The 15,467-nt window shown below is 42.1% G+C and overlaps 1 protein-coding gene across 1 annotated transcript in view; it reads left to right on the top strand.

Moving 5' to 3' along the window:
- Window positions 1–5,338: 5,338 nt before the first annotated feature.
- SPATS2 (spermatogenesis associated serine rich 2) overlaps window positions 5,339–15,467 on the top strand; it is a 139,117-nt gene continuing 128,988 nt past the window's right edge. Inside the window, exon 1 of the mRNA XM_035002734.1 lies at window positions 5,339–5,605. The gene's annotated coding sequence lies outside the window, so the exon portion shown is untranslated. The remainder of the gene's footprint in view (window positions 5,606–15,467) is intronic.

Raw genomic sequence — 15,467 nt, 5'->3', positions numbered from 1 at the left:
TCTTACATGTTGCCATATAATCATTCTGTCTCCTGTTTGTAAGTCTTGTCTCAACTATAGCAAAGCCCCTTGAGGGCAGGGACTGTCTTCTCTCCATGCAAATAACAGGACATTTAACAATGCAAACAACAGGGCATGTTATTTAACAATTTAAAGCCTCCGCTTTCTCATTTGTTACATGGGGATAATAATGCCTATATCACAGGGATGTTGAGACAATCAAATGAGACAATGTGTTGAGAATACTTTATAAACCATAAAACATTTTACAGAGGGTAGGCATTATCAATTTTTTTAAAGATTTTATTTCTTTATTTGAGAGAGAGCATGAGAGAGAGCGCGCCTGAGCACACAAGCATAGGGAGGGGCAGAAAGAGAGGGAGAAGCTGAGCAGGGAGCCTGAAGCAGGCTTGGTCCCAGGACCCTGGGATCATGACCTGAGCTGGAGGCAGATGCTTAAATGACTGAGCCACCCAGCATTATCAATTTTTCAAACAATGGTCACAGACTGTATAAATGAAAGAGCACGAAGGAAGATACAGTAAAGCAGTGTTAGTTATAAGTCTCACACATAGAAACAAAGTGACTAAAGATCAAATTCCGGGCCCCTGGCTTAGTTGATAATCCATGTGACGCTTGATCTCAGGGTTGTAAATTCCAGCTCCATGTTGGGTGAAGAGACTACTTAAAAAATAAAATCTTTTGGGGCATCTGGGTGGCTTAGTCAGTTGGGCTTTTGCTTTTGGCTCAGGTCATGATCTCAGGGTTGTGGGGTCGAGCCCCATGTGGGGCTCTGCACTCAGTGTGGAGTCGGCTTGGGGTTCTCTCTCTGCCCCACCCCTGCTCGCTCACTCTCTCTCTCTTAAAATAAATAAGTAACATCTTAAAAAAAAAAGAGAGAGAGAATCTCAAGCCGACTCCCCGCTCAGCGAGGCAGGTAACATGGGGCTCCATCTCAAGGCCCTGGGATCATGACCTGACCTGAAATCAGGAGTTGGACGTACAACTGACTGAACCACTCAGGTGCCCATCTTTTCTTTTCTTTAAATAAAATCTTTTTTAAAAATGTCAAATTCAAGTTTTTAGTGAACTTATAAGGCACTTTTGCTGAACTGAGTGTTTCAAATATGAGTTTTTGTTTTGACATTGCCACTAATTTTGTGATGTAACAATTCAACCTTTGATAATTTAAGGTCAGCCCCAGCCATAAACATCTGATACACAACTGAATTTGTCTGTGACTCATGTCTTTGGACCTCAGTTTTGTTATCTGTAAAATGAGAAATGCTAACCTAATAACCTAAACAAACCCCTTTTTTTATTTATTATTTTTTTAAGATTTTATTTATTAATTTGACAGAGAGAGACACAGCGAGAGAGGAAACACAAGCTGGGGGAGTGGGAGAGGGAGAAGCAGGCTTCCTGAGGAGCAGGGAGCCGGATGCGAGGCTCGAGCCCAGGACCCTGAGATCATGACCTGAGCCGAAAGCGGACACGCAACGACTGAGCCACCCAGACGCCCCTAAACAAATTCCTTTAATAGAACTTTATTTTTTATTTTTTTAAGGATTTTATTTATTTATTTGACACAGAGTGAGAGAGCACAAGCTGGGGGAGCAGGAGAGGGAGAGGAAGAAGCAGGCTCCCCATTGAGCAGAGTCTGATGTGGGGCTCGATCCCAGGACCCTGAGATCATAACCTGAGCTGGAAACAGCGGCTTAACCGGCTGAGCCACCCAGGTGCCCCTTAATAGAACTTTAGAAAATGAATGCTCAAAGAAACAAGAATCCCATACAGAAGTCTCTTAGGAAGAAAAAGTTTCCTTGGAGGAAAGCTGCATACTATATAGTGCATTCATTTAATTATTAACAAAGCACATTACCATATTAAATACCCTGGGAAGTAAAGAAACCAGTTCAACTTTATTTTACACAGTGTTACCCAAATTTATTTGGAACTGGGATAGTTTTGTCAGAACTATTTGAATTTCCATGAAATGAATTTTCTAAGATCCACAGTTTGGACTATTCATGTGAATATTCTTAGGTATTAGAGGTGGGGCAATCAAAGGGAAAAGTACACCCTTATGAGATGTTCTCTGGTGGTCTTCGTGCCTATCGTGGTTTGGAGCTTCAAATTTAGATAACAGAGACTTCTAGAAGATCATAGTCCTTAATCACAGTCATTCATTATCGTCTTCAAGATAATGAGTAAAATTTTTGTCTCTCAGACTAAATTCAGACCTTTTTTCCTAATGAAAATATAGAATCTGGCAATCAATCACTTCAGATACAAAAAGTCAACTCAAACAAACATATGAGGAAAAATTCTGACCTCCAGGATCTATTTCAAACATATCAAATTAGGTCTTACTAGTATTTGCAAAATATATCTGCCAAGGTGAAGATTATGTCATGATTTATCTTTAGTTCTAATTTTGCCACTAAGTCATTAGGTAACCTGGGATAAATTAATTCCCTTAAGGCTGAACTGAGACATATGGGTGTTATTTCAAAATGATCTTCTGTAGTCCTTGGCAGTTACTTTAATCATTTCAGAAATTTGGTTATTTTTTCTTTTTCTTCAAAGTATGTCACAAGTATTATATGTTGATTTTATTACAGCATTTCTTGTCCTCCAGTATAATTAGTAGATAGACTTTAAATAATTTGCAATCATTTCAAAGCAGGTAATTATCACTTTGTTTTATTGTGAAGTATGGCATATGAAATAGAAAATGTATATGTAAAGAACAATGATAAAATTAATCTTCATAATTTAGGTCCGAAAGATATTTTTGAAGCATTTATTCAGTGTCTTTTTGGAGAGAGAGAGTACAGCATGGAAAATGGGTGAAGGTGGTCCATGAGCTGCAGGATCCCTCTTGCAAACCTCACTTAGCAAGTCATATATGTGACACACCCTCCTTGAAGGACTATTATTTTTTGAGTAAAATTCTTTTTTGCAGAGGAATTTGTCCCAAATGAAAGAACAGAACAAGGCCATGGCTAGGAAAAACAAACACACACACACAAAATTCTTTTTTGAAGGCACCTGCTGCCTCCCCAGGGACTTAGCAAAATGTTCCTTTTGACCACATTCAGAACTCTCCCTTAGAGACCTGTTAAATATGATATTCTTCATAGCATTAGATTTCCAGTCATGTTTTTACAGCTCTCATACATTGGGCCTAGGTATGCTCTTTAATTCACCTCCCTTCCACATATCTACATATGGGATATCTCCATATAAAAACTGTCTCCCATTAGACCACTGGCTCTCAGGAAAGGCATCAAATGTCTTTCCCAACACTGTAAGATTTCCAAGAATAGACTTTATTTTCCTCCCAAAGAAACGACATTGGTTTTGCAGCAATAACAGGCCCTATAATGAAGGTGTTTCCCAAGCAACTTTTGGTAGGTGAAATCTGTCATTACGGAAAAGATCTTAAATCCTATTGGTTCAGGTCCCATTCTTCAGCATGAAGTTTCCCATTAACCAGGGCCGTATCATCCCATCTCTGTACCGGAAGGAAGAGAAATTGTGGAAGAATTAGTCATTCATCCCTGTGTTCCTACACCACTTTGGACTTTTCTGTTTCAACACTTACTACATGCTATTTTAGTTAATTATTTAATAGCTTCTATCCTCCTTTACAATTGGATACTCTCCTTGGGGATAATCTTGTTTTAGTCTTCTTTGTAAGTGACCCCAAACCTAAAACAATGCCTACCTCTCACTGGGTACTTAGGAATTTAGTAAATGAAAAGAGAGCCGATATTTGGACAGTTTGCTTCTATTTGAATCTTTGAGAAAATATTCAATAGTAAGCATGTATTTGAATCTGAGAAAAGATCCACTAGTAAGCAACATATGATATAGCGCCCTCACCAGCTGGATGACCTTGTATTCTGTTTCTTTAGATCTGTAAATGATATGGTTGGATTAGATCAGGCATTATTAACCAGGGGTCAGTGGGCTCCAGGGTGTTTCGACTCTCCAAACTCATGCAAAGTTAAACACAAAGGACCAGATAACTTCAGAGAGATCTTACTCCATTACAGGTACTGGGACTTCAATAGCTAGCAAAAGCGTGGAAAACAAACATGTGCCTGTGGTGTCTAGCTATACACACTCATGGACACTTTCGGGCTTGTCGCTGATGCCAGCCCAGAGCCCCTTATGCTTTGGCCTCAAAAGCTAAGAACATGGGGACAGATTCCGATTAATCTTTTCAGCGTTAACTATCTCAACCCCCAGCCTCTGGCCGCTCCTAATCGACCACTAAGCAGTTGACGGTGGGGTGAGTATTTCACACATGCCCGACACTGGCTAGAAAGGGGCGCTGATACTGGAGATGGTTCTGGCCCTGGGGAGGTTGGGCATCTGATCACCAAGCAAGAGGAGTATTTAACATAAAGATTCACCGGCGGCCCGAGTGCCCACAGCCGCATGGAGGGATGCAGACAGCTGAGCAGACCAGAAAACCGACTCAGAAACGGGCTTGGGCAGTGTGTCTGGCGGACGTGGTAGAGAACCCCCAAGTGCTTCTAGAGGTTACCCTGCCCCCGTTCCCGCACCGGCCTCTGCCGACTCCCAGAAAGCCGAGCGGCCGCGAAGCCCGGACGTCCGGGAGTTTCCCGAAGTCGGCGGCTCTGAAATGGCCTTCTGGAGTCTAACTTGGGTCGGGGAAGAGGGTAAGGCGAGGGGCGGGGTCATGAGCCGCGAAAGGGAAGGCCGCTTGGAGACAGCCGGTCCCTCCAGGGACCTAGAGATTAAAGCCCTTCGCGAGGCTCCCCTCGAGGCGTCCGCCTTCGGCAATCTCCGGGGGAGTTTCGGCTCTTTCCGGCAGTTCCAGCTCGGGCCCTCCACTCCCCGAGCGCGCTGTTCCCCCTCCTCACGCCGCCCCGCTCTTTCTGGGCCTGGGCTGTTCTGCACATGGGCACGAGCTCTTGTCTCACCTGTCCCCACTCCCACCTAGTTTGTTCCCGACCCACTCCTCCAATCCCTACTCTTCCTCGTTATTCCCAATTCCTGGCGACGCCCGAGCTCCCTCAACTCAGCCGCGCAACCCGGCGGGCGGTGAGAGGCGCGAGGGACGGGGTCACGAGAGGAGCTGTAACCCGACGACTGGAGCCCTCCTCCCGCCCCGCGTCTCTCCACAGATCCCCGGTGCGCGGGCCGCCCAGCGCCCCGGCCTTCGCGCGCAGGTTGGCTGCAACAGCCTCGAGCTCGGCGCGCCGGGTTCGCGCCGGCGCGAGCACGCGCCCTGTGCGCTGGCTGGCTGGCGCGCACGCGCCCGAGCGGGCTCCGGGGCGGGGCGAACAGCGCGAGCCCCGGCGAGGTCGGCGTGGTTCCGCTGGCACTCCGGCCCCCAGCCGCCGCTGCGATCCCCAGCCCGCCGCCCGGCCGAAGCGGGGAAAGGGGCGGTGGGGGCGGGGCGGCGTCCGGCTCTGGGAGAGCTGGGGGAGGAGCGCGGCGGCGACGGCGGCCGCTCTAGAAGAGGAGGAGAAGGAGGCGGAGGAGCTCCTTTCCTCTTAGACCCTGGAGCGCCCGGGGCGCAGAGCCCGGAACTGGGGGGACGCGGCGACTGCGGGGGCCCTGGGTAGGTGAGGCTGAGGGTACTGGGTGGAGGGGTTGGTGGGGGACAAGGGGGACACAAAGGTGCAAGAGAGCGGGCTGAGGGAGGGCACGGGGGAGGGGGTAGTTGTTGGGGGTTGGGGTGTGGAGAGGAGGGCGACTTGAGCCCTTTGGGATCTGGAGTACCCAGATGGTGAAAGGCTTCGAGGGTCAGTGGGGCGGACCGAAACACACGGGTCCGAGTTGGGGGGTTTCCAGAGGCACAGGCCGGGGAAACAATGGAGTAAGGGGGGACACTGGTGTGAGCGTGTGTGGGGTATTGGATTTTGAGAAACAACGAGAGATCGAAAGGAATGAAAGAATGGGTCATTTGGGATGAGAAGTACAATGAATTGAGAATGCAGTGGGGATGCGTAAGGTCATCTGCGTGGGTGTCCGAGGTCCTCAGGATTTGGGGGCAAAGTGGGAATTGAAAAATAAAGAGAAAGGCATTTTTGGAATGGGGAGGGGAGGACGGAGAGAAAATAAGGGAAAGGGTAGCAGAGAAATAAAATAGATGTGGTTTGGGCTTGAATTAAAGCGGAAGGGTAGATCTTGTTTGAGAGTATAGGGTAGGTGGACTACAGTGGCATCTTCTAATTTATCCAGGATGATTGGGTTCTTTTGGAAGGTGGATCTTTCTCAGGTTGGTCCCTCTGCTGAGCAGTACAAGCTGTTCTTTTAATAATTCGGTTATCATTTATAGTCCGTTTCATTGATGAAGCATGCCTGTAGTATTTATTTCTCCTATGATCATCAGGTTACTGTATGTAATTTACCTGTGGTTAATGAAGCAGGGGAGAACATATCACCAACAGTAGGCATCTTGCTTTGAGTTAGGTCAGTGATAATGCAGAGTTTAGGGTGTTTGGGGGGAGAACCAAGAGTTTGTTTTCATTTAGACTAAAAGGTGATGAATAGCCTTGATAAAATCGAAGTTATCTATACTTTGTTAGAATTGTAGTTTCTTACTGAGAAATGTTCATGTACCATCTGCTACTGGTTTTATGCTCCTGGGAGAGTTTGGGTTCTGCCTCAAGAAATTCTTGATGCTGATACCAAATTATCAGGTTGCTTTATACCTTCCAGTTTGAATAAAGGTGATTTGAAAATACTGTGGGAAAGTATTTCTGGGGTTATGATCTTTGCATTGATCTCCTTGATACTTGGATTTCCAGACCAAATATTGAGTGGTTCTAGACACAAGATTGCCGACTTTGAAATTGTAGTTACCATTAAGTGTTCATAAATAGTGTTAATCTTTTTATTTATTGGGTATTAAGTTTTGCTGACTCACCTAAGATTTCTGGGAATTTATCCATTTATATTTCCGGCTAGGTCTTGGATGGTAGCATTAGACTACTTTATAAAGATCCAAATGTAATGATCTAAAGTGTCACTTTTCGTATATCTTACAAAAACTGAACAAAGCAAGGAGTGTCTTCACTAGTGATGATGTGGCTCTTTATTGACCTACAGTGGACTAGGCAAGGTGCTAAGTTTGTTTTGCATGCATTATCTCATTTAACTTAATCCTCACAGTTCTCTCCTATTTTATAATTAAGAGTTTAAATAATTTACTAGGGTCACAGAGGTAGTAACTAAAGCCACATTCGGACCCAGCTCTGTTGGATGCCTTCTTTAAATCTTCACTGCCTGGTTGTTGTACCTGCTGTATCCCTCCTCCTAATCTTGGTTGTAGTACAGGCATCATGAATTGGTTGAAACTTGGGTCTGATATGATAATGGTGATTTATTTATTTATTTAGTAAAGATTTTATTTATTTGAGAGAGAGGAGGGGGAGAGGGAGCATGAGCAGGTGGAGGGGCAGAGGGAGAAGTAGGCTCCCCGCTCAGTGGGGATCCCGACTCCTGGCTGGATCCCAGGACCCTGGGATCATGACCTGAGCTGAAGGCAGATGCTTAACGCACTGAGCCACCCAGGCGCCCTGATAATGGTGATTTAGATGAATATTGGGTTAGTGGGCTACATCTGTAGAGTTTATAAATGTTTATTGCTCCTGTGATTTAACACATCTTCTGGGGTCCGGATAGTAGAGCTAATCTTGCTGAAGGTTTGATCTGTGAACACTTAATTTTCCGTTTAGTCTAGTGTACTGCTGAGTACTGTGCCTAGGTGGCGCTCTTCCTTGTAGAAGTCAAGGCAGCCAGTTGTGGAGTCAGAACCAATTAACTCTGAAAACAATCGAAAACTGCTGAGAGCTCAAGTGCCCTCCCAAGCACCTGTTGAGTCCACAGTTGGTACGGGCATTATCTCTAAATATAGACAGGATCCTCTTAGAAACCAGGAGTGAAACAAGTAGAACTGAGAGAAACAGCTGGGGCCTGAGGGAGGAGCCATAGGTTGCTGGCCAAAACATCAGCATAGCGCTGGGGGGTTTGATCCAGGAGTGGCAAAGGGCCTCAGATACTAGTGCATGGCAGGAGGGGAGGGAATTTTTATTTGTTGAGCATTTATGTATTCTAGGCACTGAACTCAGTGTTTTATATATATCGCTTCTTAAGATCTTCAAACAACCCTTACAAGGTAGATGTAAGCATTATCCCTATTTTTCAGATGAAGCTCAGAAAGGTTAGGTAACTTGTACAAATCACTTAATAAAAGCAGTGAAGGAAGTTTGTATATATTATTATTGCTGCTTGCTGTTTCCCATTATAGAGCTACAATATTAAACACGGGAACTTTAAGTCAGTCTTTAGGATCCACTCTGCTGCTTGTTAGTACAACTGATTATTTCAATATTGTTATTTCCATTGGAGACTGGAAGGAAGACCTTTGTTTTTTTTTTTTTTTAAGATTTTATTTATTTATTTGAGAGAGAAAGAATGAGAGACAGAGAGCAGGAGAGGGAGGAGGGTCAGAGGGAGAAGCAGACTCCCTGCCGAGCAGGGAGCCCGATGCGGGACTCGATCCCGGGACTCCAGGATCATGACCTGAGCCGAAGGCAGTCGCTTAACCAACTGAGCCACCCAGGCGCCCGACCTTTGTTTTTTCTGATTTAATTGTTGGGAAGGGGAGCCCATTCATTATTTAGTAAATGACCTCCTGTAGAATAGAATTCATCTTCCTCAGTTGCTTGGTGTAAATCTGTAGCAACATGAAAATGGCATGTCCATCCCTCCTATTCTGAGGTCTTTACTTTCAGGTAAGTCATCTAGGCTCTGGAGGATGACGTGAAGCATGCCTGTTACAGACTTTTTTTTTTAAAAGATTTTATTTATTTATTTGAGAGAGAGAATGAGATAGAGAGAGCATGAGAGAGGGGAGGGTCAGAGGGAGAAGCAGACTCCCTGCTGAGCAGGGAGCCCGATGCGGGACTCGATCCTGGGACTCCAGGATCATGACCTGAGCCGAAGGCAGTCGCTTAACCAACTGAGCCACCCAGGCGCCCTGCCTGTTACAGACTCTTACCACTTTTCTTGATATATTTTTGCCACAAAGGTTTGACCATCATTCTTGCTTGGTTACTTTTAAAAAGTTGTGGTAAAATATAGATAACGTAAGTTTACCATTTAAACCATTAAGTACAGTGGTATTAAGTACATTCACATTGTTATACAGCCATCACCACCATCCATCTCCAGAACATTTTAATCTTCCCAAACTGAAACTGTCAATAACTCCCCATTCCTCTCTTCCCTCAGCCATTCCACTGTCTCTATGAAATGACTACTCTAGGAATCTCATATAAGTAGAATAATAGTATTTGACCATTTGTATCGGGCTTATTTCACTTAGCATGATGTCTTTAAGGTTCATCAATATTTTAGCTTGTGTCAGAATTTCATGCCTTTTTTAGGACCGCATAATATTCCATTGTAAGGGTATACCACATTTTGTTTATCCATTTAGACAGTTGGGTCGTTTCTACCTTTTGGCTGTTGTGAATAATGCTGCTGGGAACATTGATGTACAAGTATCTGTTTGAGTCCTTGCTTTCAGTTTTTTTGAATATATACTAAGAAGTGGGATTTCTGGGTCATATGGTAATTCTGTTTAATTTTTGAGGAAGTGTTGTTACATTTATTTATTTATTTAAAAGATTTTATTTATTTATTTGACAGAGAGACACAGTGAGAGAGGGAACACAAGCAGGGGGAGTGGGAGAGAGAGAAGCAGGCTTCCCGCTGAGCAGGGAGCCCGATATGGGGCTGGATCCCAGGACCCTGAGATCATGACCTGAGCTGAAAGCAGACGCTTAATGTCTGAGGCACCTAGGCACCCTGAAGTGTTGTTACTTTTAAAGATTTATTTATTTATTTTAGAGAGAGAGAGAGAGCACAAGTGGAGGGGAGGGATAGAGGGAGAGAATTTTCAAGCAGACATCTGCTGAGTGGGGAGCCTGACTCAGGGCTCCAACTCACAACCCTGAGATCATTCATTACCTGAGCCGAAACCAAGAGTTGCACGCTTAACCGACTGAGTCACCCAGGTGTGCCCTGTGAGGAATTGTTACTTTTAAGTGGTGGTTTATTTGTGTTCACCTGAAAGTAGCACTTGGCCTTATGTTTGAGGGGTGATGTTTCCTGTACTGACTTTTTCTGTACTGTTCGTAGGACACTTGTACTGGAAGTGATTCAAAAGGAAATGATTTACCTAGTTTTCATGGCTCTCTCTTAGCTTCTGCCTATTTATATTTATGTATCATGACATCTGGCAAGCATATTAAAATACATTTCAACTTAGCAGTAAAGTACTTTTGAAAATCTTTCAGACAATTCAGCTGATGAAGAAAATGGGAGTATCTGTTCTAAAGTATGAAATATATCCAATGTGGAAGGAACCATTTGTTAAATATAGATCTTTCTAGTCATACCTGTAAATGTGGATAATCATCTTAAAAACATTATCTGTATGTGTATTTGAAAAATGTTGTCAGTAGTATAGAGCATTTTCAGTTCACTTTGCTGCCTTTGAAATCCAGGGTGCTTTTTTCATTTAAAAATGTTTTACATGTATGAGCTGCTGGTTACTGCTTATCTTGTGCATCCCTTCATTCACTGAAAAAAGTTTGAGTGCCTGCTATGTGCTTTAAATATTTCAAGAAGGTAGCTGTAATGCAGGAAGTAAAATTGGCTCAAGTCGTTTGACTCTATTTTTCCTCTATTTATGTGTGTATATATATGTTTATTTATATACACACACATATAAATATATATACATATGAGTTCTAATGTACCAAGTATAGTAGATTGAAATAGCTGCAGACTGACAGTGGACTGCCTCTTAGGATATGTCTAACCTCCCAATTCATTTTTTCTAAATGTCACAAAGATATTAATTATCCCTGCATCTTGCTTCTTGAGATTATTGTGTTACAAAGGGACTTCAGGCTCACATGCCATTTTCCGGAAGCTTCGTAAAAGAGTTAGCCCACACTTACCTTGGAGGTGGTCTGTTGGTTCTGAAATAGGGTTGACCCTTGAACAATGTGGGAGTTAAGGGCACTGGCCCCTGTGCAGTGGAAAATTTGTGTATAACTTTGGACTTTCCAAACACTTAACTGTGTATTATATATTGTATTCTTACGATAAAGTAGCTAGAGAAAAGAAAATATTAAGAAGGCGGTAAGAAAAAAAAAGGCCATAAGGAAGAACAAATACATTTATAGTACTGTATTTATCGAAAAAAATCCATGTATAAGTGGACAGATGCAGTTCAAACCCGTGTTGTTCAAGGGTCACTGTATTTCTAAAGATTTAAAGTTTGTAAACACCTTATGTTTAAGTTACTGGATATTAAGGATTGGTCAGAGGCCGGCATTTTGCTCTCCATGTTCAAATCTACCATAGTGGTCTGTAGGGGGGTGCGTGAAATATATGTCATCTTCTACATAGATTCTGCAGGGTTTGAGGATATAGCTATTAGCTTAAAGGCAACTTCTATAGTCATTATCCTATGACTAATTTGTGGTTAGGGGTTATGTAGCTATTCGTACTAGTTCAAACCCTAAATAACAACATTGGATTACTGGTAAGAAGGAGGGATTTTTTATATTATTTAATTAGCAAAATAACATGATTACTAGTTGTGGAGTGTGTGTGTGTGTGTGTGTGTGTGTGTGTGTATGTGTTTACAATTGGCTAAAGGATATTTGGCCTGAGGAAAAGATTTGTGATGAGGCCATTATATGATTTAGATGAGTCATGATAGGTAAGTGAAGACACTGCCAGTGATGTTACTTCCCATTGACCTGTATAAAGGACTGGAAAGACCAAAGTGTACAACTTGCAGTCTTTCCTCTCTTGAGTACATGTGATATGTCCAGCAGTAAATTATTTGTTGCTGTTTTAAGGCTATCATCAGTAGTAGAGCAATACTTGTCTTTAAGTTATCCTCTTGGGGGGTGCCTGGGTGGCTCATTTGGTTAAGTGTCTGCCATCAGTTCAGATCATGATCTCAGGGTCCTGGGATCGGACCCCACATCTGGCTCCCTGCTCGGCAGGGAGTCTACTTCTCCCTCTCCCTCTACCTCTCTTCTCCCCCGACTCGTGCTCACTTGCTCGCTCTCTCTCAAATAAATAAATCAATCTTAAAAAAAATAAATTGTCCTCTTGGTCTCTGATATGTGTCAACGTGGTCAGCTCACTGTTGGCTCTTCCTGGTTGTCTCCTGTTAGCATTGATTTGGAATGTGCATCCGCGTGTAGTGGCAGTGACTCCTCTGCTTACTTTGTTTGGTCATCCTCTTAATCTTTATAGTAAATTGCCTTCATTGCCTACCTGTATATCCTGCACAAGTCCTCAGCATAAGGATCTCATCATGAGAAGCTCTCTCATATTTGATGAAAGCAGTGAAATGCATCTATAACTAAGATGGAATTACAGGAAGCTAAAGTATTGTACCTGAATGGCAAGTGATACAGAACCACTACAGACTAAATCAGCTAAAGCTTAGATGCAAGCTTGATGTTTTGTTATATCTTACTGGTCAGTAAACACTAGGTTTCTTGAGATGGTTATCTAATTCCTTGTTGACAATGCTTTAAACAAGGCTTAGTTGGGTAATTTTTTTCATCTCTGTCACTATGCAAATGTTGTATTTTATGTTGGTTTTTTGAAAGTTTATATATTTGGGGCACCTGGATGGCTCAGTTGGTTAAGTGTCCGTCTCTTGATTTTGGCTTGGGTCATGATCTCAGGGTTGTAAGATCGAGCCCCGTGTTGGGGCTCCGCACTGAGCATGGAGCCTGCTTGGGATTCTCTTTCTCCTTTTACCTCTGCCTGTCCCCCCTGCCCTTTTCCTCCCTCCCCCACTCTCATGCATGCGCGCTCTCTCTAAAAATATATATATACTAAAATAAATAAATTAAAAGTTTATATTTGGGGGCGCCTGGGTGGCTCAGTCATTAAGTGTCTGCCTTCAGCTCAGGTCATGATCCCAGGGTCCTGGGATCGAGCCCCTCATCGGGCTCCCTGCTCGGTGGGAAGCCTGCTTCTCCCTCTCCCATTCCCCCTGCTGTGTTCCTGCTCTCGCTATCTCTCACTCTGTCAAATAAATAAACTCTTTAAAAAAAATTTTAAAAAAAGTTGATATTTGTCATTTATCTGCCTGCTGATACATAAATGTTATGATGATCCTGTAAGTTAGACTACAAGGCATTTTTATTTGATGCTATTGTGATTTGGGAGCACAGGAAACAGTTCAACAACAGTGATTACCAAATTTGTTTAGGCATCTAACCTGAAGAAGTAGAAAAAAACTCCTGAAAATGAGGGATATTTGGTACCTTCATCCTGATTACTTGTTACGTGAAATCTTAATATTTAAATAAGATTAGAATTATATTCAATTTTTTACATGATTACATTTTTGATTGGGCAGTAAAGCTGAGAACACATGATCCTTTCACACTCTACTGGCTAATTATTTCCATTGTGAAATAGCCCTAAGCATATTATTAAACTTCTTGGCAGCTGAACTTTTTGATGCCTGAAATGTGGCTCTCCTGAATGGTATTGGTTATGATCAGGCTAATACTGATAATTATAATATTTCCATGTTGTATTATTTTTCTTCTAATTTCTTATTAAAACAGGGAAGCTGTATAACATGTTTGTTAAGAGTGTAAACCTGTTAGTTTTATCACATAGGAGTTGCTAATATGTTGAATTATAGATAACTGGGCATAAAATTAATTGTTGGTGAGAGGGACTATATTCTGTCAACACAACACCAAAAAAAGGATCACAAATCTGGCACATAGATCCAGCTTTGAATCTCTGTTCCTCTACTGTCTGTGGACTTGGTCATCTTTTAATTTCTCTGAGCCTGTGTTTCTGAATTTGTAAAATTGGTGCAGTAGTAATCCCATGGCAACAGAGTTGTCATGACTGTTGGATATTTTTAAGTGAAATTCACATAACATAAAATTAACCCTTTAAAGTATACGGTTCAGTGGTATTTAGCGCATTCACAGTGTTGTACAGCCATCACTCTATCTAGTTCCAGAACTTTTGCCTCACCCCCAAAGGAGACCTCATACTCATTAAGCAGTCACTCTTCATTCTCCTCTTGCCGTGTTTCTTGGTAACCACCAATGTGCTTTTTGTCTCTATGAATTTACCTATTCTAGATGTTTCAAATAAATGGAATCCTATAATATATGATCTTTTGTGTTTGGCATCTTTCACTTAGCGTAATGTTTTTGAGGTTCATCCATGTTGTAGCATGTACCAGTATTTCATTCCTTTTTATAGCTGAATACAGTTCTCTTGTATGGATATATCACATTTTGTTTATGCTTTTATCTGTTGATGGACAGTTGTGTCATTCTCACTTTTTGGCTATTGTGAATAATGTTGCCATGAACATTCATATACCAGGGTTTGATTATCTGTTTTCAATTCTTTTGGGTCTATAGCTGAGAATGGAATTGCTGGGTCATACAGAATTTTTTTTTTTTTTTTAAGAGGGAGAGAGATGGGGGGAGGGGCAGAGGGAGAGGGTCTCCGGGGTCGATCTTACAACCTGAGCTGAAATCAAGAGTTTGCTGCTTAACTGACACCCCCATATAGAATTTTCATATTTAACTTTTTGAGGAACTGCCATACTGTTTTTCACAGAGGCTGCACCATTTTACATTCCTAGCAGCAGTGTTTGAGGGATCCAGTTCTCCACATCCTTGGCAATACTTGGAATTTTCCTTTTATTTTTCCTTTTGATTGTAGTGGTCTTAGTAGGTGTAAAGTGATATCTTATTGTGAATTTGATTTGCATTTCCTTAGTGACTACTGATGTTGAGTATCTTTTTATTCACTTGTTGATTATTTGTGTATCTTCTCTGGAGAAATGTCTATTAAGTCTTTTGCCCAATTTTTAATTGGATTTTTTTTTTGTTGAATTATGACCATTGAATTTTAATGGGCATAAAATAGTTCAGTAAGTGCACATAGTATGCACTCAATAAATATTAGCTAATAATATAGTTAAAAGCATTTTTGCTACTTGTGGCCTGAAGAGGACTTTGCTTAGCTTTTGCAAATAAGGATGCAAAGGCAACAAAATCTTTGTTATCAATAAAGTTTTGACTGTGTCAGTGTTCGTGCTTTGCTTTTAATTGATGCCCCCAAATCAAGAAATTAGAAACACTTATGCAAAAATCAGTTTATCTTTGTCAGAAATCAGTATATCATCAATGTTTAATTTATTCCTAAGAATTATAAAGCAGTAGTGCCATCTAGTTATATCTGAGATTTAGATCATCTTTCTTCATTCTACCATGTATGAGACATTTGTTATGAATGCCACAATCAAAATTTTTTGAAAACTGGGTCAGGGAAACCTTCTTTTTGTATTTACTGCTATGGGTTTCCCCTTCTATCTG

This window comes from Mirounga leonina, unplaced genomic scaffold (assembly GCF_011800145.1).
Source record: "Mirounga leonina isolate KUSES-001 unplaced genomic scaffold, KU_Mleo_1.0 Mir_126, whole genome shotgun sequence".
Classification (NCBI taxonomy): domain Eukaryota; kingdom Metazoa; phylum Chordata; class Mammalia; order Carnivora; family Phocidae; genus Mirounga; species Mirounga leonina.
This window is presented reverse-complemented; position numbering and strand designations above follow the sequence as displayed.